This window comes from Balaenoptera physalus (genome assembly GCF_965194825.1).
Source record: "Balaenoptera physalus genome assembly, chromosome: 13".
Lineage (NCBI taxonomy): Eukaryota > Metazoa > Chordata > Mammalia > Artiodactyla > Balaenopteridae > Balaenoptera > Balaenoptera physalus.
The window spans coordinates 70,558,362-70,583,417 of NC_138892.1; the positions used below are offsets into that span (position 1 = coordinate 70,558,362).

General features: G+C 36.1%; 1 pseudogene across 1 annotated transcript in view; it reads right to left on the bottom strand.

Moving 5' to 3' along the window:
• Positions 1-12,421: 12,421 nt before the first annotated feature.
• The window catches only part of LOC309641915 (cytochrome c oxidase assembly factor 8 pseudogene), a 1,056,438-nt pseudogene continuing 1,043,803 nt past the window's right edge, over positions 12,422-25,056 (bottom strand). The window contains exon 3 of the transcript XR_014268590.1: positions 12,422-15,378. The product of XR_014268590.1 is annotated as a cytochrome c oxidase assembly factor 8 pseudogene (transcript). The remainder of the gene's footprint in view (positions 15,379-25,056) is intronic.

The following is a 25,056-nucleotide window of genomic DNA, read 5'->3' on the forward strand; positions in this document are numbered from 1 at the left end:
GCCCCAGAGGCCCACACTCTTGGAGCACAGCTGCTGAATGGCACTTTTTTTTCCTCCATAGAGTTTAAGTTCATTTGTTGCCCTTTGTACACTTTCAGGTACCTCACTATTGCCATTTTGACGTTTTGATTCACCATGTATGCTTTTTCTCATTTCAGAATCTTTGCTAACTTCTACTCAGACTTTACTAAAGTTTTAGTTTAGATGCTACTTTTTCCAAGAATTTTACTTTAACTTTCCTTAATCTGAGATAGGTGCTCTGTCCTATAGCTATTAATCAAAACAAAGACTTGTTTATTTTCTGAAATTTCTAAATAAATTAAAACCCCTATCGGGCAAGAATCATGACTGTCTGAATTAGTATGTGACTTATGTTTTTAATAAATCTGTTTTCTTCATTTTAAAGAATAATAACCAAGAAACAATACTATGGGAGTAGAGGTAAAGAGATGATTTTCTGCTGCATTAAATTCTACTTCCTTTGGTCTGCTACTGGACTCTTGATATACCCAAGTATGTTATGTGGGATTTTCTCTTTGTCGGCAAAGGTAATCTCTCTGTTAAATCTTCCCATTCTTCAAGGCACTGGTCAAGTTATACTTCCTTTAAAAAAAAAACAAAAAAGTGTTCCTGACCACTTCCATCCAACAGCTATTTCTCATTCCTTTGAACATATGTAGCCCTAAAATATTTTCATACTGCTCAGTTGGCAACTTACCATGTATTGATTACCTTATAGCACTGGTTATTTTGGGTCCATATTTTCTCCACAAACAGTGAGCTTCCTGAGAGTAGTAATGTGTTCTTTTTATCTTTGGACCCTCCCTGTACACCTTTGGACCCTCCTAGTACATTTCACATTTTTGGACACACAGCAGATGATTAGTAACTGATTTTGATTGACTGACTGGTTTGTCACTGGGATCTTAGTCTTTGTCTGTAATGGGCCATTATATCACAGATTTTGAACTTGTAGTACAGTCTTATTTTACACTTTAATCTGGAGAACCTGCACACTGCAAGGCAATAGTTGTCCACATAAGAAGAAACGCACATCCTAGTTCAAACTCTTCTTGAGTATACATTCATTAAATTGAACAGGACTGTGTCCCAAGTAATGTGTATTTTTTTGAGACATCTGATTGTGTAAGTGACAGTTGCAAGTGACAGAAATCCAATTCAAAACGTCTTAAGTAAAAGGGAAATTTATTGGCTCGTACAAATACTAAGTCCGTGGATGGAGATGTTTGCATTTAAGCCTGATTAAATCCAGAAGCTAAAACAATAATAGAAGCTTATCCATCTCTTGGATCTATCTAAACATCTATTTGTTTTTTCATCTCTCTTCCCGTTGGCCTAATTCTCTCATACCTGTAGTCAGAATCTCAAGGAAGCTCAAGTCTCGATGCTTATAGCCTACAATCCACAAGGAATAGATGCACTCTCTCTCCAGCATCTACATTTGGAATGTCAGTGGAAGCACTCGGATTGGCTCAGCTTAGTTCATGTGACCATCCCTTAGACCAATCATTATAGATAAAATATTGGAGTACCAAGGTTGAATAACCCCCAGTCCTACGACCCTCACTACTGTCATTCCCAGTCTAGCCATAACCAAATGAGATGGGAATGGTACAGAAGCCTAACAGAAATTAAGATGCTAGACAGAAAAAGTTTCTAAATATCAACTATGTCAGGGTTCACAGATTTCTTTGCAATAAAACCAATTTGTATTTGGTCAAGGCAAGAAGTATTTAAAGTTGGATATAAAGAAAACATTTTATGTTTGGGTTATTAGATAGGAAAAGTATCGGTTACTTGGGGAGATAATATTATTTCCTCTTTAAAAAATAACTATTTTATAATTTGGAAATAACTAGATTATAATTTGGAAGAGAAGATGCACGTATTTTATCAACATATTAGCTGTGGATTGTAGACATATCATTTACTGTTTCTGAATTTCAGTTTCAGTAAAATTAAGGAATTTTATATTATATTTTCTCTTATCGTTCTAGGGAGAAAATTCGATATTGTATTTGAAGTACCTAAAATGGACTTGACACGTAGCAGTTACTTAATACATGTTAGATCCATTATTCTCTACAACATTATAATTTTCCTATCCTCTTTTCCCTCCTCTCTACTGCAGAAGATGAGGCATAAACTGGCCAGCTTTAGGATATTAATGGTCCAAATATGACTGTCTCCTCTTGTCCTGTTCACTCTTGCTCTAAATCAGTGCTTTTTAACCTAGGTTACACATTAAAAATCCTGATGTGCAGCTGCACCCTAGACAAATTAAAGTCACAATCTGGGATGGGGTCTCAAAAGCAGTACTTTGGTAATTCCCCAAGAGATTCCAGCATATTGCCAAGTCTGAGAGCCATTTCTCTCAATTCTTCAATTCTTTTAGTGTATTATACACGTATTAATGGTACGCTGTGTTGTTAATACTTACCAAGTTTTGAGTTATTTCTGTATTAAGCATGTCTTTTATTTTCTGTATTCCGATGCTTTGACATCTGGGGCCTTGGGGACCCTGGAGGGACTGCCTCTCCCAGGTTTAGCCAATTCCTATGGATGGTAAAGAACACACCTGCAAGAGTGCTTTTCAAATGCAAACCAACCAATCCAGGGTCCACACCCCAACCACTTCCTTTATCAGTTTCTCACACTCAGGCCACTATCCACCTGCTCTAATCAACACTGGGCCGGGTACCAGACAACTAGTGACAGCTCCTTTGTCTTAAATATCTTAAAATTATCCAAACTAGCTAATCCTAAGCCTCCCTGTTCCTTCCCACAGGAACCACAATAAAGCCTCTCACCCACAGTTTCCCCTCTTCCTGCCTCATCACCGATTCTTCCCCATGTGGCCCCCATGACCTTGCATGACTCTTCTGTGTGAGAACTGGGAGTAACAAACTATCTTTTCAGTGGCAATCATCCCCTGATCTGTTGGCCTTACTATGCCTCAAATTTCTATTAATAGACAGTTGACCCCTGGACAACACTGGGATTAGGAGCACAGATCCTAAAATCCATGTATAACTTTACAGTCTGCTCTCCCGTATCCGCGATTCCACATTCGCGGATTCACCCAACCGCAGATCCTGCAGTACTGTCGTATTTACTATTGAAAAAATCTGCGTATAAGTGGATCCTCGCAGTTCAGATCCGTGCTGTTCAAGGGTCAACTGTACTATCTTTTAAAAGAGTTTCTCTCAAACAGACTGTAAGCACTTTGAGGGAAGAGAATACCTTTTACATTTTCTTAGTATCCTCATAGTACTTCATTCAGGGTGGTCAGTGTTAGTTTTTCAATAAATACTTGCTACTTGGCTCAATTTAGGACCTATGGATTTAGGATATTATTGTGTTAAATTGATATAAATTACTGGAAATATTTACTTAAACAATGTGAATTGCAATCTACTACAGCTCTTCAGAAAAACTGGTGTAAGACCATGTAAAAGATTAAGATTAGAGGTTTCTAATTAACTGTCTGGTTCTTCCCTTTATGTCTTTCATTCATGTTCAAAAAAAAAAAAAGCCAAACTAGGCTCATGATTTGATGTTTTAATAGCCTTTTAAAAACAGGTTCTCACCTGCTTTGAACCCATATACATGAAGCCAAGAACAGGTTAAAAACTGGTCACCTCATTAATACCTTTAGTGGGGGCCAAAGTCAGGTTAGGATTTAGTCATCTTATAACTACCTTATTTAGGTACTTCCAATTTAGTAGCCAGGCAAGGTATTAACGAGGTGACTGAGTTTTAATCCACTTCTGATGCAAGCAAAGGCACAGTGTTTAAGGCAAATTACAACATATTGTGAAAAATCCCCATTAGACATCAGTAATGGAACCCAACCAGAGAAATAGCATGGTTGCAAGATTGTTAAGAATAATATTAATGCCTTCTTACCACGTTTCATACTTAAAGCAGTGTTTTGCTGTGTTATGACATTTCATGCACACGACAACTCTGTATGAAAGGTTCTATTATTATCATCATTTGACAGGTGAAGACACTGAAACTCAGAGAGGTTAAGTAACTTATCCAAGGTCACACAGCAAATACTTGGCAGAAATTTTCTGCCTTCCTTTAGTGGTGTCATTCTCCATTCCCCCTTCCCCAGCCCTGGCTTATTGTTTTGAGAAGACTCCCCAGGTGATTTTTATGCACAGCTGGACATGAAATGTACTGAACTTTGGCAGTGCTTTATAAACTGGGGGTCATGACATATTTGTGTGTAATGAAGTCAATTTGGTGGTCTGCAGCAACCATACCAAAATTAAACAGAATAAAATAGAAATTATCAAAGTTCATTATATACAGTAAGGGTAAATATTTTTACATGAAGCTTTTGCTTTAGTTTTATATATGTATATACAGGATCTGGATGAACATGAATTTCTTGCTCCGATTATGGGTTCAAAACCATTTGAAAAACACTAGTTTGGGGTTATGAATTAGCGGCAGAGGCCGAAGAAGAGCAGAATGCACTGCTTTTGGAAGACAGGCCTGTATTGTTGGAAGTATCTCCCTAACCAGTGTCTCCTTGGGGAATCTTTGATGAGGGGTGAGGAGGCAATTAAGAGCTGCAGGAATAGGACAGGCTTCTATAGTAGAAACAGCCTGGTAAGAAAAAAAATGCCTCACTCATTTGTCCTTTAAATGTAGAAAGCCTCATGGTTTTTGTGGTTACATTTCTCAGCTTGTTAGGCTGGAAGTTTTTCAGCTAACATGGCTCATGTAGAGACATGTGACTTTGATTTTTACATGATAAACCTGAGGGAGTCTGCATAGAGCAGGCTTGCTATGAGTTACACTCTAATCCTCTTGTGGCAACAGACAAGATGTTTCCTTATTTTTGCAGCTGCCACTGACTCTGGTTTGGACCAAACCACTATCAGCTGCAGAACTGACACAACTATAATTTTTAATACTAATAAAACTAATATGGTTCAAGAAGTTGGGCAAAGTAAGTTGTACCAAATGTTACAGTTTTGTTTTTTCTGAATAATATTTCTTGGTACTTTGGAAAGTTGGCTTCACTTTGAGTTTTACTTCAAGGAGTTTCTTTGAATTATTCCCATTTATTTTTTAAAATTAATTAATTTATTTATTTTTGGCTGCCTTGGGTCTCCATTGCTGCGCACGGGCTTTCTCTAGCTGCAGTGAGCTGGGGCTACTCTTACTTGCATGGCGTGGGCTTCTCATTGCAGTGGAGCATGGGTTCTAGGCATGCAGGCTTCAGTAGTTGTGGCACGTGGGCTCAGTAGTTGCGGCTTGCAGACTCTAGAGCACAGGTTCGGTAGTTGTGGCACACGGGCTTAGTTGTGTGATCTTCCCAGACCAGGGCTCGAACCAGTGTCCCCTGCATTGGCAGGTGGATTCTTAACCACTGTGCCACCAGGGAAGTCCCTGAATTATTCCCATGTAGAAAGAACAAAGCTGAACTCGTAGAACCTGACATACAAGCCCACACTGTCAAACTTGCGGTCTAACAAGATCGCTGTTACTTTAAAACAAAACAAAACAATTGCCAAATGCCTTTTATTTACCTCTTCTTAGGAGAAAGGAGAAAATTAAAAGAATTAAAAGTGGTTTGTATAAAATGGATAAGCAACAAGGATTTACTGTATAGCACAGGGAACTGTATTCAATATCTTGGAATAACCTATAATGGAAAATCATCTGAAAAAATGTGTATAATTGAATCACTTTGCTGTATACCTGAAACTAACACAATATTGTAAATCAACTGTACTTCAATTAAAAAAAGAAAAAAAAAAACCCACCAGCAAGCTTAAAAAAAAGAATTAAAAGTGATGTTGGGTAAATATCACTATTGGTGTCTTCCTAGAGGCTCTATTGCAAGTTCTATAGACATACTTTCTCATCTCGCCAAAAAGTGTCTTCTCTTCTAGCTTGGTGTATTCACAGGCCCCCAAGACTGCCTGCCCATGTCCATTCTGACTTACTCATTTTATTAATGCTGGTTACTAGAACACTTCTTGTTTCCCCAGCAATGTTTCTCCAATGCTACACATCAAATTGAGGTTTTCAAGTGGAGCCATGACAGGCAAAATATGACGTCTTATTCTCGTATTTTGAAAATTGTTATTAAACTCTGGACATTTGGTTAAGGATTGCAGCAGTCAGAATTAGCCTGATCTCTTCCCAGAATCCTTCCTACCCCATCCCAGATGACACCATAAAATCACTGAAGATCTTTATATTATTTATTCCATTCAAATTGTGTTCAAGTTCTGCTAGATTATCATGTACTCATTTCAGTTTATTTTTTATTGTATTATGGTCCCCGACATACTCATACACAATCGCACACAAGTAGAATGGGGCTCAACAGCTACCTGATAGCTAAGGCCAGTAATTTTTAGTTCCAAAATATATATTAAAATCCTTATAAAGTGCTTTTTCTACCATTTCTCTCTTCCTCCTTTTGACTTAAACATTCTTAATAAAGATTCAAAATAGAATACATTTTAAAGCAATAATAATTCCTTTGTTAGCAAAAAAATTAATTAAAACATACCAAGTTTTCCAATTTTTATCAAAATTTCAGGTGTCAATATACCCAATAATTATAGCCAAAATTCTCTGAACAATTTGCCTGTCAGTGTGTGAATGGGATTGACCCCATTTGGAGCATCTACTGTGGTTACCGCTATAAGTGTGTTATATAGAATTATGAATGTCAACATGAAAGAAAAAAGAGTAAGATAAGCTTACTTCTCAAGGCTTGTTATTGCAAAGCCATGCAACACTTCCTATTTTTAAGTGGAGGTCAGCCCATGTATTGATAAAAGATCTTGTTGAATGTAACAAATTGTGCTAGAAGTTTCAATTAAATTGAATACATTTAGACCAAAACCCCTCTGCAAACGTGTTCCCTACACCATCATTACCAAAAATGTGATCTGTCCATTCATTAAAGCTTTATAAAATATATATTTATTGAGATTATACTATATGCTTTTCTCTATACCAGAAACAAAGATATAAGCATGAAACTAAATTGGAATATAATGTGTGCTGTTAGAAATAAAACTTAATAACAAAACAAAAAACTAAAACTAAAACCACAAAAGAACTCTATGTGTATCAGGAATCCAAGACAAAAGAAGGAAATCGAGTAGTGTATTTCCGCCCTAATTATGGAGTACGATCTGCTTATAGCTACATAATTCTATTGAATTCGCTCCTCCATTGTAAAATTCATCCTTGAATGTTGCCCAGTATATCTATATTGCATGCATAACTCTGAAACAGTACTTACCATGCAATATCATAATTGCTTTTTTATTTGTTTGATTTTCTAGTTTCTTGAAGAGAGAAATTATATTGCACCTTATTAATCTTTGTATCCAGTGTCTGGTACATAATAAGTACTCAGTTAGTGGGTATTTTCTAGTCAAATAATGAGCTCAAACCAGCACACATACACATATATCCAAATACATTATATTATACATATGTATGTAAATATACAAATACATACTTATATAATACCATATAAGTTACTAATAATGAGATAGCCCATCAAAGGCATTGCCCCACCAGAAAATTAAATATGTGTGTGTGTGTATGTGTGTGTGTGTGTGTGTGTGTGTGTGTGTGTGTGCGCGCGCGCGCATGCTTTCTTCTCAAAGAGAAAAGTTGCCAGTGATACCAAGGTGCAAGGAAGGGCAGGAAATAACTTGGGGGTTGCTGAAGGCAGTGTCCCTTTGAAGGGGAGTTCTAATAGTTCTGGGAATGAGGGATGGCCCCAGTGGAATGCATGTGGTTGCCAGAAAGAAAAGGAGTATGAGGGTTCTATTTCCCATGAGTGGTAGCTGCTGCAAATTTGAGCTAAAAGAGGTGAGTGCTAAAATCTGCAACTTGGGAGCTCATGTGTGGGGCACCCTTTACGAATTTACAAGGAAATGAAATCATCCCTCACAGCAGGGGACAAGTATTGTCTGTCAGGATGTCTAGGAGAATAAACCAGCACATGGTAGTGAGAAACAATGACATGGTGGCTTGCTCAGATTGCTGTGGTCTTGTTGTCAGTAAAATGAAGTGAGCCTTTTACAATAGCCTCTAGAGTTTTTAGACAATTAACAAGTGGGTACAATACAGGACTTCCTGCTAATGTGGCATTTAAGGACCGAAGAAATTAAAAAAATGAAAGGACTGTGATTGTACTTATAACTAAAAGTATGAAGCTATTCATATTGGATATAAGTTTGTGTGTGTGTGTGTATTTAACTTTAGTTACCAGTCAGAAATACACAAATAAAATTTATGTGATTCATAATTTCACTTGAAGCAAGAAAGAATGATAGTTTCAAAAATGTCTTTCTATATCATATTCGTGAGGAAGGTGAAAAAATGTTATGGCTAAATGTGGATTTTTAAAAAGATTGGAGTCTTACTTTCTGTAAGAATTGCTGAATCATCACTCATCTACTTGAGAAAAGTTAATCGTTTTGTCAGAGCAGTAGAGCAGGTAGGGGAAGCCTGCAGTTTGCTGGGAATCTTATTTCCCTGAGACAGAAGGAAGTTAAAGAGCTTATGGTCTTCAATACATTTGACATTTCAAGAAACTTCATAATAAAAGAGGAAGCAATTAAACTGTGAAAATTATTTCATAAAAAGAAAAGCACTTAGATTTTTCTCAGGGAAAAAATAGTTGTCAGACTCAACAGTAAATGGTCTGTGGATGAAATACACCTGAGCAGGGAGGGAAAAGAAGGGGAGAACTGGGAACAAGTGGTCAAAGGAGAGTGCTAAGGCCACAGCAGCTGGAGACCGGGAGCCTAGAGGGAAGAGTCTGAAGCAGCAGAGCTGATGCCCACGACACTCTCTCCAAGGAAGGGAACTGGGAGATAATGTCAGCTGAACAAAACATCATCATTAGAGCCAACTGCTGCCTACGAAAAGCCAAGGCAAACAGATGTCTACATCCCAGAGTAAAACAACCATCTTGAGTCTTCTTCCCATTTTCACTCTCCTGTTAATTCTGTCCTATGAAATGAGAGGTAATAAGGGTGACATGTTCAATAACTATTTCAGAGAAAGTGAAATATTTACAAAAAATGAGTGCTGATGGGGCATATTCCTCTAAGTAATACACGGGCAGTACTCAGCAATAGGGCATAGACTCAGTCAAGGGCATTTGAACTGAATCAACAGATCACTAAATGTTTATTGAGTAACCTAGTGAAATGGGGAATGGGCTAAGGTAAAATCCCATCTCTGTTCATTATACTCACACTGTACTTCCTAAATATTTTCAACATTCACTCTTTAACTTTGTTTTTCTTTTTCAAAATTGTTTGAAAAACAGCTATCATATGTTCTTCACACTTCCCTCTGTATGTATGTATGTATGCATGCATTTATATTGAAGTACAGTTGATTTACAATATTATATTAGTTTCAGGTGTATAATATAGTAATTCAATATTTTTATAATTATACTCTATTTAAAGTTAGTGTAAAATAATGGCTATATTTCTCTATGCTGTATAATATATCCTGTTGATTATTTGCTTTATGCATAAGACTTTGTATCTGTTAATCTCATACCCCTATCTTGCACTTCCCCACTTTCCCTTCCCTAGTGGTAATCACTAGTTTGTTTTCTTTATCTGTGAGTCTATTTCTGTTTTGTTACATACATTTTTTGTTTTATTTTTAAGATTCTCCATACAAATAATAACGTAGCATATTTGTCTTTCTCTGACTTATTTCACTAAGCATAATACTCTCTAGAACCATCCACGTTGTTGCAAATGGCAGAATTCCATTCTTTTTCATGGCTGAGTAGTATTCCATTTTATATACATTTATACACATGTGTATATATATATGTCACTTTTTCTTTATCCACTCATCTGCTGACATACAGTTATGTTGCTTCCTTATCTTGGCTTCCATGTAGATAATGCTGCTATGACATTGGGGTCCATGTGTCTTTTCAAATTAGTGTTTTGTTCTCTTCAGTTATATACACGGAAGTGGAATTGCTAGATCATATGGCAGCTCTGTTTAGTTTTTTGAGCAACCTTCCTACTGTTTTCCATATTGGCTGCACTAACTTACATTTCCACCAAAAGTAAACAAAGATTCCCTTTTCTCCACATCCTTGCCAACATTTGTTATTTGTGGTTTTTTGATGATAACCATTTTGACAGGTGTGAGATGATATCTCTTTGTGGTTTTAATTTGCATTTCTCTGATAATTAGCAATGTTGAGCACCTTCTCATGTGCCTGTTGGCCATCTGTATGTCTCCTTTGGAAAAATGTCTATTCAGGTTTCTGCCCATTTTTAGATTGGTTTGGTTTTTTTTTTTATGTTGAGTTGTATAAGCTGTTTATATATTTTAGATATTAATCCCTTATTGGTCATATTATTTGCAAACGTTTTCTCCCCTTCAATAGGCTTTTTTTTCATTTTATTGATGGTCTCCTTTGCTGTGAAAAAGCTTTTAAGTTTCATTAGGTCCTATTTGTTTATTTTTGCTTTTTTTCCTTTTTCCTTAGGAGACAGATCCAAAAAATTATTGTCACAATTTATGTCAGAGTGTTCTGCCAATGTTCTCTTCTAGAAGTTTTATGGTTTCATGTCTCACTTTTAAGTCTTTAACCCATTTTGAGATTATTTTTGTATACGATGTGAGGAATGGTTGTAACTCATTCTTTTACATTTAGTTTTTCAGTTTTCTCAGCACCACTTATTGAAAAGGCTGTCTTCTCCATTGTATATTCTTGCTTTTTTTGTTGAAGATTAATTTTTTTGTTGAAGATTAATTGTCCTTAAGTGTGGGATTATTTAAATAAGTGCTGGAAGTTTTTAAATTACAAATTCAATTTTACTGCTAGTGATTGGTCTGTTCAGATTGTCTGTTTCTTCCTGATTCAGTCTTGGCAGATTGTATGTTTCTAGAAATTTGTCCATTTCTTATAGGTTGTCCAATTTGTTGGCTTATAACTGTTCATAGTATTCTCATAATTTTTTGCATCTCTGTGATACTGATTGTTATTTTTCCTCTTTCATTTCTTATTTTGTTTATTTGAGTCCTCTCTCTTTTCTTCTTAATGAGCCTGGCTAAAGGCTTATCAATTTTTTTTTTATCTTTTCAAAAAAACAACTTTTTGTTTCATTAATCTAATCTGTTGTGTTCTTTTGGTCTTTATTTTATTTATTTCCTCTCTGATCTTTATTACTTCCTTCCTTCTGCCTATTGGGCTTTGTTTGTTCTTCTTTTTCCAGTTCTTTTAGATGTTAAGTTAGGTTGCTTATTTGAGATTTTTGTTTGTTTGTTTCTTGAGGTAGGCCTCTATCACTATTTGTATCATTTAAGACCACACTGTTTCCTTATTGATTTTATGTCTGAATAATCTGTCCATTGATGTAAGTGAGGTATTAAAGTCCCCTATTTTTATTGTATTATTGTCAATTTCTCCCTTTATGTCTGTTAATATTTGCTTTATATATTTAGGTGCTCCTATATTGGGTATGTATATGTTAATGAATGTAATATCTTCTTCTTGTATTGATCCCTTTATCATTATATAATGTCCTTCTTTGTCTTTTGTTATAACCTTTGTTTTAAAGTCTATTTTGTTTGATATGAGTATTGCTACTCCTGCTTTCTTGTTTCCATTTGCATGAAATATTTTTTTCCATCCCCTCATGTTCATCCTGTGTGTGTCTTTACCTCTGACACGAGTGTCTTGTAAGCAATATATAGATTGATCTTGTTTTGTTTTTTTTTAATTCAATCAACCTATATCTTTAGATTGGAGCATTTAGTTCATTGACATTTAAAGTAATTATTGATAGGTATGTAGTTATTGCCATTTCACTACTTGTTTTCTTGTTTGTTTTTGTAGTTCTTCTGTGTTTTTTTTCTTCTTTTTGTTTTTGCCCTGTGGTTTGATGATTTTCTATAGTGGCATGCTTGTGTTCCTTTATCTCTAGTTTTTGTGTATCTTTTGTAGGTTTTTGATTTGTGGTTACCATGGGGTTTATATATGTTGACCTATAACTATATCTACTTGTTTTAAACAGGTAGTTCTGCAAGTTCAAGTGCATTCTAAGAGATCTACATTTTATACTCCCCTCCCCCACATTTTGCATTTTTTATGTCATATTTTATAACGTCTTGTTTATCTCTTTACTGATTAATGTATTTATAGTTGATTTTACCATTTTTTGTCTTTTGATATTCATACTTGCTTATTTATGTGGTTGATCCTCAGCCTTCACTATGTATTTGCCTTTAGTAGTGGGATTTTTTTCCTTTGCTCTAGATTCTTATTTCTTGTTTTAACCTTTTCTTTCCCACTTAGGGAAGTCCCTTTTCTTCTTTTAGGGTGGGTTTAGTTGATGAACTCTTTTAGTTTTTGATTGTCTGAGAATTTCTTTCTCTTTTCTTAAATTCTAAATGATAATCCTGCCTGGTAGCATATTCTAGGTTCCAGGTTTTCCCTTTCAGCACTTTGAATATATCATGCCACTCCCTTCAGCCTGCAAAGTTTCTGCAGAGAAGTCAGCTGATAGCCTTGTGGTGGTTTCCTTGAATATGACTCTTTGTTTTTTTCTTGCTGCCTTTAGAATTCTCTCTTTAACTTTTGCCATTTTAATTATGATATGTCTTGGTGTGGGTCTGGGTTCATCTTGTTTGGGACCTTCTGTGCCTCACGTACATGAATATCTGTTTCCTTCTTCAGGTTTGGGAAGTTTTCAGCCATAATTTTATCAAGGACATTTTCAACCTTCATCTCTCCCTCTTCTCCTTCTGGGACCCATATAATGTGAATGTTGGTTTGCTTAATGTCCCACAGGTCCCTTAAAATGTTCTCATTTTTAGAATTTGTTTTCCTTTCTCTGATCTGATTGGATTATTTCCATTATTTTATCTTTCAGATCACTTATGTGTTCTATATCACCTAGTCTGCTATTAATTCCTTCTAGTGTGTTTTTCATTTCAGTTTTTGTATTCTTCAGTTCTGACTGAATCTTTTAAAAAATATTTTCTAGTTCCTTGTTAAAATTCTCACTGTGTTCATCTATTCTTTTCCTTAATTCAGTTAGCATTCTTACTGCTAATGCTTTGAATTCTTTATCTGGTAAACTTCTTTTTTATTAGTTGTTTTTTCACGGGTTCTCTTGCTCTTTCAATTGAGACAAATTTCTCTGTCTTCTCATATTGCTTAACTTTCTCTTCTTTGTGAAATTAAGTGAAACAGTGTCCTGTGACAGTCTGAAGTTGTGTCCTTATGTGGGAGCATCCTTATACAGTCTCTGTGTGCCCAGTGGCTTCGGTGGGAGAGCTGGATTTGACAGAACGCAAGTCACATTTTTCCTCAGGGTGTGCTGCCAGCTATCGCCTTGGTGGGAGGTAGGTCTGGAGAAGCAGGGGCTAGGGCCAGAGGCAGGTATGAGCTGGAGCTTTTCCTCTGCTCAGTGGCCATCACTGCCCTATTGGGGGCAGGGGTGGGTCTCAAGGTTCTGAAGCAGAAGCCGTGAGGTTTCGGTCTGAGCTGGGTCTGTTCCCTTTAAGAGCGTGTTCCCCCCCACCAGAATTGGCATCTTCATCCCAGAGGGGAGCAGTGCTGAAGCAAGAGGGGCTGGTGTGCACACTCTTTGTGTGTCATGGCACGGGCTGTGGTGGTTCTCTCTCAGTCAGCCATCTGGAATGTTTCTGAGGCACTGTCTATGTAATTGCCAGTAATGGCTTCCCCCATCCTACTCAGATACCACTTTGGGTCTGACCTGCTTCTGTGTCTCACAGCCAAGCTCCCAAGTGGGGCTCGAGCATTCACTTGGCTCAGGAGGGGCCCACCCTGGGTAGTCATGGGAAACATACCAGCCACTAATGCAATTTTCAATCTGCCCCCTCCACCCTTCTTTGGGAGCAAGCAAGCATGTGTGCTCTCTTCACGAGTGGAGTCCAGGCTTCCCATATTCCTCCTGTAAGTTCCACAAGCCCTCTAACCCACCAACTAGGCTCATCTTCCTTGTGTCAGATCCCAGAGCTGAGGATCCCAATATTTGTCTCAAACTGCCCTGTCCCCAAAGAGAATCTCTACCTGTATAATCTCCCTTTTCCTCTGAGTCCTCTCCCAGGGGCACAGGTCCTGACCCAATGGCTTTTCTTCCCCTCCTACACAATTCCATGTGGATTTTCTTACAGCTTTGGTTGTACAAGAGTCTACAGTTAAGTTTTCAATGAGAATTGTTCCACATGTAGATGTATTTCCAATGTGTTTGTGGGGGGAGTTTTGTGTCTTCCTAGTCCACCATCTTAATTGGCATACTTCTTTCCCTATGTAATTTAGGTGTAATTTTCAAATTCTATAATATAGCTTTCTGGGAGTTTGGCTGGAATTAAATTGAATCCATAGATCAAAATAGAGATAATTGGCATCATAACAATATCAAGTCTTCTAATGCATGTACATGATCTATCCATTTATTTAGATCTTTAACTTGTCTCAGTGATATTTTATCATGTACTGTATACAGGTCTTGTGCATATTCTGTTAAATTATTCCTACACATTTCATATTATTGATGCTGTTCTAAAGGGTATTTAAAATTTGTAATTTCCAATTTTTGCTAGTACCTCAAAATAAAAAAGGGTTTTATATTAATTTTACATTCTATGAACTTGCTAAACTCTCTTACTATTACTAATGGGTTTCTTTTGGTTGTTTCCTTAGGATTTTCTACATAGATGATTATATTGTTTTTGAACAAAAATAGTTTTACTTCTACTTTCCCAACCCATCTAGGAATTCCAGTACAATATTGAATGAAAAGAATAAGAGCTAACTTCCTTGATTTGTTCCTGATTATAGAAAAAAACCATTAAGTATGATGCTGTGGATTTATGTTTGATGGCGTTTATCAAGTTGAGGAAATTCCTTGTATTCCTAGTTTACTGAGATTTTGTATCATGAATGAGTGCTGAATTTTGCCAAAAGGTTTTCCTACATTTACTTAGAATATAACATATATATATTTTTTCTTCTTTAGTTTGTTAAAATGTTAAATTGCATTGATTCTTAAATTTATTTTTTAATTAATTAATTTATTTATTTATTTTGGGCTGTGTTGGGTCTTCATTTCTGTGTGAGGACTTTCTGTAGTTGGGGCAAGTGGGGGCCACTCTTCATTGCGGTGCACGGGCCTCTCACTATCACAGTCTCTCTTGTTGCGGAGCACAGGCTCCAGACGCGCAGGCTCAGCAGTTGTGGCTCACGGGCCTAGTTGCTCCGCGGCATGTGGGATCCTCCCAGACCAGGGCTCGAACCCATGTCCCCTGCATTGGCAGGCAGACTCTCAACTACTGCGCCACCAGGGAAGCCCAGCATTGATTCTTTATCAACCTATAAAACTATCCCTGGGATGAACCCTACTTAGTAATGTTAAAACTTATTCTGGATTCTATTTGCAACGTTTTCTTAAGAATTTTGCAGTTAAGTTCAAAAAGTGTATTGGTCTGTAGCTTTCTTTTCTGTAATGTCTTTGAATGGTATTGTTATCAGGGTATTTCAGCCTCATAGATTGAGTAATGAAGTGTTCCTTCCTCTCACAGTTTCTCATAGGATCATTTGAAGAAAACAAATTCTACTAGTACTATAGATTTAGAAATAAACAATATAAGGTGAGATTGGAATTCTGTGTTTTATAATGTTTTACAATATACACACTATAATGTTTCATATAGAAGATATATATGCCATAATGTAAAATTACAGATGAACATTAAATCAATAAAACATGTTATCTAGATATTTTTGTTATTGTGAATTCTACAGAAGTGAATTATAAGTCAAAACAACATGAAAGAGAAGCTCTCGTGTAAACAATTTAATAACAATATTTTGAAAGCAAAGCTTATGTTACATCAACAAATAATAGTAATGGGTAGGGTGTGGACAGGGAGGAAAAAATATGTTGGATTTTTCATCTTATATAGGGTAGAATTAACCTAAACCTTTTCATTCCTGGCTTTCAAATTTATAAAAAACAAGATTTAAAAATGTTTTTATAGCACTTTAATTTTATTACTAGTAGAACTAGAAGCAGTTTATATAACTACCAAATTTCTGCAGAGTTTGAAGGAAAATATAAATGGTCCATATGTTGTGTGTATGTATTTGTATGTGTGAGTGTGTATGCGTCCACACATACATACCAATGAGCAAAAAAAAAAAAGAAAACTCAAGATGAGAACTACAATTAGAATTTGAGAGAAAATCAATTTTATTCCTCAATTAAATAAAAAGATATTCATTTGTTTCAAACAACAACAACAACAATTTGGTTTGGCCAAAATGTTCATTTGGGATTTTCTGTATCATCTTACGGAAAAACTTGAACGAACTTTTTGGCCAATCCAATATATGCTTCTTAAGCAGATTTTCTAAAGACAAAGTGTCAGAGAATGTTAAACAACAACAATCAGAACAATGATGGATGCTCAAGAATTATCAAGCAAGGACAAATAAATGAAAAACATGTGGAAGTTAGAATGTAAGGCAAAAAACTTAAGCAGGACTAGAGAGACATCAATAAAATGTATACACATAAATGAAAAAAGAACAATGATATATATTAACAGAATGAATAAGTTAACTTCAGGATAAAGCAAAACAAACAACAAAAAGCCTTAGAAAAAAATTAACCAAACACAGTTTGAGTGACATTACACACCCATTTCAGCTTTTAACAAGTTAAACTGGCTTAAAAATAAATGAGTATAGAAATTTTAAGTTATATAGTTAGCAAAGTTAAACTAAGGTGTTTATGAATATATATATGCCAATATATTTATTTAAAACATATAATATCACAAATCATAGCCTATTACTTACTTAAATATTTTAAACTTTCCATTGAAGAATAGTGTCATAAACCTCCATGTACCCATCATTCATCTTCAGTAGCTGTTAACTCCTAGCCTATATCACATCACCCCACTCTGGATTATTTTAAAGCAAATCCAAGGCATCATACCGTCCAACTACTAACACTCACTTTTTATCTCTTATACATAATTTCAATAACATTATTATGTTAAAAATGAACAATTATTACTAAATACGATCATATATATTTTTAGTGATGAAATTTCCCCAATTGTCTCATAAAATTTTTAAAAATCTATTTGTTAAATTTACGAGGATTGCAAGTCAAAAAGAAAGTAACAGCTACAATCAGAATACCAACTGTACAGTCAAACATACAAGAAAAATTCTAGAAGAAAATACATCAAAATGGTAACAATATTTTTCTGTGTTTTAAATGGAAACTTTTAAAATTGTCTTTTTACATCGTCTAATAATTTTCTAAATTTCCTAGTAAATATTCAAAAGACCATTACAGTCATTCATTATCATGATTAAACTAATGATGTGTTTATTAAATAAGACCAGCTTAACCTGGTTCAGAATGGTAATCAAATTGTTAGCTAACTGTTGGTTGTCTTTTTTTTAGTACATTAATTTGTAAAGGATTTATCTATGTGTAAAATACAAAAAAAAAAAAGAGGGATTATTAATTAAAAAAAACACATTCTTTTTAATATTATTTTGTCCCTAAATGGAATTTTAAAGTATTGTCCCCATTAGCCATCATGCTCATTAAGCTTCAAAAAGTAACTCTCCTTAACCAAATGCATTGCATTTTCATATTTATTGCAAAGCTGAGTCCAGAAAGAGTTAAAGTGGTGTTAGTAAAAAGTATGTATATTTATATTACTATGCTATTTATATCCAAGAAGCTCATTACAGGAAATAGTCTGGATACTCAGTGGTATGTTTGAACCATAGGTCTGTTTCATGTCTTGTCCCTGCTAAGCTGATGTTTCTGCGTGAAACTAACTGCACTTAAACTCTTATATTTATTTTTCTGTCTCTGGGCCCTGGCTGAGGCTTCTTAAGATAGTGTTAGAAGATCTTCTATATGGACTTTCTAGAGGTAGCTCTTGTTTCTGTGGTATTAAGAGGCAAAGTGATTTGGCAGATAGCAAAATTCAAATATGTGTAGGCTGTCCCTTGCCTCCTCTTCCTCTCTGTGCATCACACACACACACACACACACACACACACACACACACCACATACACCCCTTCTTTGTTCTCTGAGGATCTCTGATAACTCCAAGGATCTGAGGACATTTCATTTTATGTTGGCCTCAAAGTTTAGGCTGAGGAGAAATACTTCAGGTAGGAAAATAGAAACATACCCTGCATATTCCAACCCACTTTCTAGATACCTAATTTTCTCACGATACTACTCTGTTGTTGGTAATCTAATGTGTTGTCTTCCCAGGTGTTTACAAATTTAAGATTTGGATTTGAATTTTCATTGCGAAGAAGACATATTTAATAAAACTTCAGTTCTAGAATTTGATATTCAGTTACAAACAAGTGGGGGAAGGAGGTTGTGTTGTCATTGGTATGTTTAGGGCCAGTGGGAGAAGAAATTTCCATAGTTCCCCCTAAATCATGCAATATCAGTAATAGTACATTCTTCTGGTCCTGGGTAGTACAACATGTTAGCTGGCCGATCCTCTGGAACAATGCTCTCTATCTCCAGTACATGCACTCACCCAAAGATAGGCACCTAGTATTCAGTAGAGGTTTTGAACAAAAAGGTCTGGGTGACTTTCCATAGCCTGCCTAAGCAATTGCTTATGTGTATGATTTAAGGGGCACCGATAAAGACTGAAGACCCCAATCGGTCTCTGGCCTGCCTTGGTGTCTATAATAAGCACCATTAGAGTAACTTCTTTGAGTTATGGCAGTTCAGTCCTAACGGGAGGAATAACATTAACCTTTTAGAACCTTTTAAATGTTTGTATTGCTCAGTTTAAAAGATTAGTTGGCAGTCATCTAGAATGAATGGAGCACAAAACACATATGTTTCTGGGGAGAAGGAGGGAGTTTGGGAAATTGTGTGTCATCAGAAGGGTCGTTGCAAAGAAAAGCCCTGCCCAACCTGGACAGCATGGAGGTGGTGGCTTTCTTGAGAGAGTGTTGTCTAATTAATTAGTGACCTCAGTGTTTTGCTCACCTTCTTCTGGCAAATTCAATTCAGTGTTGTGTTTCTCTCCAAAAAAGTTTAAGGTTTGGTCAAGTTGTTCTAGTCCCATTCTCCTGCTGCCTTACATTTGGTTTCTCAGTTATGTTTCTCTAACATAGTTTGTGTTCTGGTGATTTTAAACCTCAGAAAATAGTTTGAACATAGAACAAAGTAAATGTCTTGGGTTGTACAGATTGTAAATATTTCCACATAAAAAATGAGATGCTTTTATGTTTTGAGTTCAAGTTAGATGTAAGTTGTATAATAAGATGTAATAACCTGAATGTATAACATCCTCGTTTATACAACCGAGATCTAAAGTCTGATGTATACAGAACACAGGTCTTAGATGAGCATAACCTCTATGTTGGCTTGTTTCTGGAATATGATTATCTCCAGTCTGTGTACCTTGAATCTGACAGTCAAATAAACCCCAAAAAGAGAAGTGTGGTGAGAGTAGAATGTTAACTCCCCTGAAATCATTACCTCAACTTTTCTTTGAGTGCTATTTAATTCATATTCACCAAAGACGTAAACCTACAACAGACCTTTGAAACAACGATTTCTAGTTTAATATGGAAAGTCAGAAATGCTGGTTCATGGCTCCAATTCCCAATTCTAACTCTTTCCCTTGACTTCTAATCGAAACTTCCATGAATGTACATTTTAAAGACCAAAACTGGTGTCGCCCCTAAGAAGTAAAGAGGAAACAACGTGTCAAAAATCCAGGGTAGGGGCTTCCCCGGTGGCGCAGTGGTTGAGAATCTGCCTGCCAATGCAGGGGACACGGGTTCGAGCCCTGGTCTGGGAGGATCCCACATGTCGCGGAGCAACTAGGCCCGTGAGCCACAACTGCTGAGCCTGCGCGTCTGGAGCCTGTGCTCCGCAACAAGAAAGGCCGCGATAATGAGAGGCCAGCGCACCGCCATGAAGAGTGGCCCCCGCTTGCCGCAACTAGAGAAAGCCTGCGCACAGAAACGAAGACCCAGCACAGCCATAAATAAAAATAAATAAATAAATTAATTAAACATTAAAAAAAAATCCAGGGTAAATCGACAGTAATTGTATTGTTTTTGCAGCCCATGATTATATCCAATCTTCATGATCCTGAATAGGAAAGACAGCCACAAAGGCAACATGACTCTGAGATAGCGGCTGTCTGTACCCGACTCTGAAAATACAGGCAGAGTCCAGATCACACAGACTTTAATCTAGGTCATTTAAAAAAGTTTGGTCTTTATCTAAAGCACAGTGAGAACCTATTGAAGAATTTTAAACAGGAGAGAGATTTTACACTTTTAAATAATCACAAGGGCTTCAGTGTAGAGAGTAGTTTGTAAAACAGCAAGACTGTGTTCAAGACTGGGAAGGATGATAGCACTGGAGATGGGGGAAAATGGAGAGTTTTAGGAAATAATCTAGGAGGAAGTAAAATAGGGAAGCCTTGATGATTGTTTGACTTAAGTGGGTGGCAGAATTGGAGAAGTAAAAGAAGAAAATAATAAACACATGCTTAGCTGTAAGAGAATTATTTAATTTAATCAGCATCTCTTCCTATTTAAAAGCAACAAGAATGAAAAAAAATCTATTAAGCAAGGAACAGAAGGAAGCTTCCTTCTAGTGATAGACAATATCAGTCTTAAAATAATAAACAAGCTCATATAGTATAGTTTCATAAAATACAGTTTGACACAATACAGTTTCAATTCTAAGGTGCCTATTATTTCAGGATTTAATGTTTCTGAAATCAAGTGTGTCCTACAATTACAACTTTAACAATTTCCTGGTCATCAATCAGAAGACTACATTATGTGCTATCTACACTGTATAGAATTGCTCAGTTTCTCATTTCTCTCTTATTTCCTTTTCTACCTTAGAGAGATAAAACCCCCTTTCTAAAGTCAAATGTTCCTCTGTTAGTCTCCCAAGACTATTTTCTTTCCATTGTATTTTAGTTCTTCTGTTTAATAAAGTCAGACAAACGTAGATTCAAATTCCACATGCCCTCCTTATCAGTTATGTCACCTTGATCAGATAATTAACCTATCAGAATTTCAGTTTCATCATCTTAAAGTGGGGATGAGTGAACACTTATATTCCAGAGTTGTTTTGGTTTTAGGAGGGCTGCATATGTGAAACATCTTACATTATAACTGATGAATTATAGCTGTCCAATAAATGGTAGTTATTATTATTTCACCAAGGTGCCCCTCTTTCATGATATGCTACAAAGAAGGGAATGATGTTAAATCATATTAAAATCAACTTAATATGTACCAAACTCTACTCATATCATCACCCCCTCATTTTTTCCATGGCATCTTTATTTCCTGATTGCTTCATTCTAATTCATGTTGTAGATGTTCCATCATTCTTTGATTTCCCCCATCTCACTAGAATTCTAACATCTGCTCTGTTGCTAAGTCTTACTGCTTCTATCTCCAAAATTTGCTTATATTTGTCTCTGTCTTTCCATTTTCATTTATTTTTATTCACATCTCCATCAACTCTTAACCATTAATGACTTTAAATCACTGCAGTAGCCACCTAGACTGTGTAACCCACTTCTATTCTCTCATTATCCCCTGCCAGCATCTGTCCTTCTGCCCATGGCCAAGTTGCTGTATACTGTCTCAAAAAATTTTGGAAGTTTCCCAATAAATAGTCACACTCACCATTTAAGCTCTTCCATGTCCTGTTGACGTTCAATCCTTACAACCTTACGTCCCATTATTCTCCTACAAGGTCTTCATAGCTCAACATTAGACTACCTGCTGCTACACAAACATTCTGAATTTTCTTTTGTTTGAAAATTCATATTTTCCTTCTGCCTGGACATCTCATTAAAATCAATGACTGAAATCCTCTTTCTTACTTAAGGTTTAGCTAAAATGCTTGTTCTTCCAGGATGCTTTTTCCTTCATTCAGCACATTTGACCAACTATAAAGAAGTCTGCCTATTCTGAAACTCCATAGCACTTTAAACCTCAAAGTGTACCCTTTAGCCTATAAGAACTTGCAGTATAACTTTACAATTTATGGAATATCTCTCTGACTCAGGGTTATTATGAAACCTGTAAGTGCCCTGGGAAGCTAATCATTTTGTGCTTGTTCAAGAAGACACTTTCTAGGTATGTTTTTACCATTTATTTGGAGAAGAGCATGAAAATTGCATGGGGAATGAATAGAAGTAAACCACTATCATTCAAGCTGTTCTCTCTAAAAATTCAGCCTTGGATCCCCAAATCATATCTCACTTTGTAAGCAAAATTCAATACACTTGTTTTAAAATTAATATTAATAGTAACCTATTATTTAAGCAAGTACCTTAAGAATGTTCCTCACCCTACACCCAAACTGTCCTATCAGAAGTTTCTTCTGCCACTTATAAGGACTTCTGGTATACACATTGTCTTCATTTTATTTTATGTATTATGCCCCAATGAAGTTTTAGTCCCCTATTTAGACTTGTGTCCTAGGCAAGTTACTTGACTATCTTATTTATACCTATTCTGATCTCTGCGGAACTTTCAGGTGCTGAAAACAATCTTTGTAAAAAAAGATTCCAACTCTTTGAAGCAAATTATGTCATAAGTAATTGCATGTTTTTAGTTCATACTAAATCAATACCTGTTTTGGGGGGAAAATGAGAGTTCAGCGGACATCTGAAGAAGTATCTGATGATAATGAATGATGGAGGGGAAAACCAGTTTAACTCTGAGTACCAATTTATTGCCTCTCTTAACAATTGTAGGCCAACCTGACACATCTTCTTCTCCTCACTGATGGTTACCATTTCAGTTTTTATTATTTTATTGTGACATTTAAGTTTCTGGACATGAACTGTTAATAATGCCAATGTTACACGTAAGTGATAAGCTACTCTGAAGGATTTTTAACATGCACACATACAATATGTTTATTTTAATTGGTGTACTGCAGGATTTGTAGTGCGATACAAAGATGAAAACAGTTCAGATTAATGACTCTCTCATCTCTCATTTTGACAGCCCCTTTTTCAAAGCACTAGTATTACCCACTTAGAAAATGGATCGATGCCAATGCTCAGAGCATTACTTCTTCCTTCAGTGCACCAGATGGTACTAAAAATTCAAAATATTTTCTACAACAGCTGTATCTTTGACAACAAAATTAATACCAGCCGAAATACCACTGCTATGTGAAGAGAATAATGATCAGGCTCTTAAGTTTAATATAACTAGTTCCATTCTAGGGTATAGTAAGAAACTAATAACAACGAAAACTGAAAACATAATCTGATCAACTCTTGCTAGATGTCAATCAGGTGTGCTGTCTGGTATCAAAAACCTGAAGTGTAACTCTGAGTACATTTATCATGGAACAGCTGTTCCTCTCGGAATGTGAATTACACCTTCCTCTGGAGCAACCATTAATCCATTGACACATTTTCAGCACTAAGTTTTCCCAGAGAGCATCATATTTTTATTTAATCTCTGTCTTTCTTCGTTTGAGGAAATAAATCTTTTAAGGACGATTTGACTAGAAGTTAATCTTGAAATTCATTCTTTCTTTTTTTTTTTATACAGCTGCTTCTTATTAGTCATCAATTTTATTCACATCAGTGTATACATGTCAATACCAATCGCCCAATTCATCACACCACCACCCCCACCCCCCCGCGGATTTCCCCACTTGGTGTCCACACGTTTGTTCTCTACATCTGTGTCTCAATTTCTGCCCTGAATACTGGTTCATTTGTACCATTTTTCTAGGTTCCACATATATGCGTTAATATGCGATATTTGTTTTTCTCTTTCTGACTTACTTCACTCTGTATGACAGTTTCTAGATCGATCCACATCTCAACAAATGACCCAATTTCGTTCCTTTTTATGGCTGAGTAATATTCCATTGTATATATGGACCACATCTTCTGTATCCATTCGCCTGTTGATGGGGATTTAGGTTGCTTCCATGACCTGGCTATTGTAAATAGTGCTGCAATGAACATTGGGGTGCATGTGTCTTTTGGAATTGTGGTTTTCTCTGGGTATATGCCCAGTAGTGGGATTGCTAGATCATACGGTAATTCTATTTTTAGTTTTTTAAGGAACCTCCATACTGTTCTCCATAGTGGCTGTATCAATTTACATTCCTACCAACAGTGCAAGAGGGTTCCCTTTTCTCCACACCCTCTCCAGCATTTGTTGTTTGTAGATTTTCTGATGATACTCATTCTAACCAGTGTGAGGTGATACCTCATTGTAGTTTTGATTTGTATTTCTCTAATAATTAGTGATGTTGAGCAGATTTTCATGTGCTTCTTGGCCATCTGTATGTCTTCTTTGGAGAAATGTCTATTTAGGTCTCCTGCCCAGTTTTGTATTGGGTTGTTTGTTTTTTTAATATTGAGCTGCATGAGCTGTTTATATATTTTGGAGATTAATCCTTTGTCCGTTGATTCATTTGCAAATATTTTCTCCCATTCTGAGGGTTGTCTTTTTGCCTTGTTTATGGTTTCCTTTGCTGTGCAAAAGCTTTGAAGTTTCATTAGGTCCCATTTGTTTATTTCTGTTTTTATTTCCATTACTCTACAAGGTGGATCAAAGAAGATCTTGCTGTGATTTATGTCAGAGTGTTCTTCCTATGTTTTCCTCTAAGAGTTTTAGAGTGTCCAGTCTTATACTTAGGTCTCTAATCCATTTTGAGTTTATTTTTGTACATGGTGTTAGGGAGTGTTCTAATTTCATTCTTTTACATGTAGCTGTCCAGTTTTCCCAGCACCACTTATTGAAGAGACTGTCTTTTCTCTTTTGTATATCCTTGCCTCCTTTGTCATAGACTAGTTGACCATAGGTGCATGGGTTTATCTCTGAGCTTTCTATCTTGTTGCATTGATCTATGTTTCTGTTTTTGTGCCAGGACCATATTGTCTTGATTACTGTAGCTTT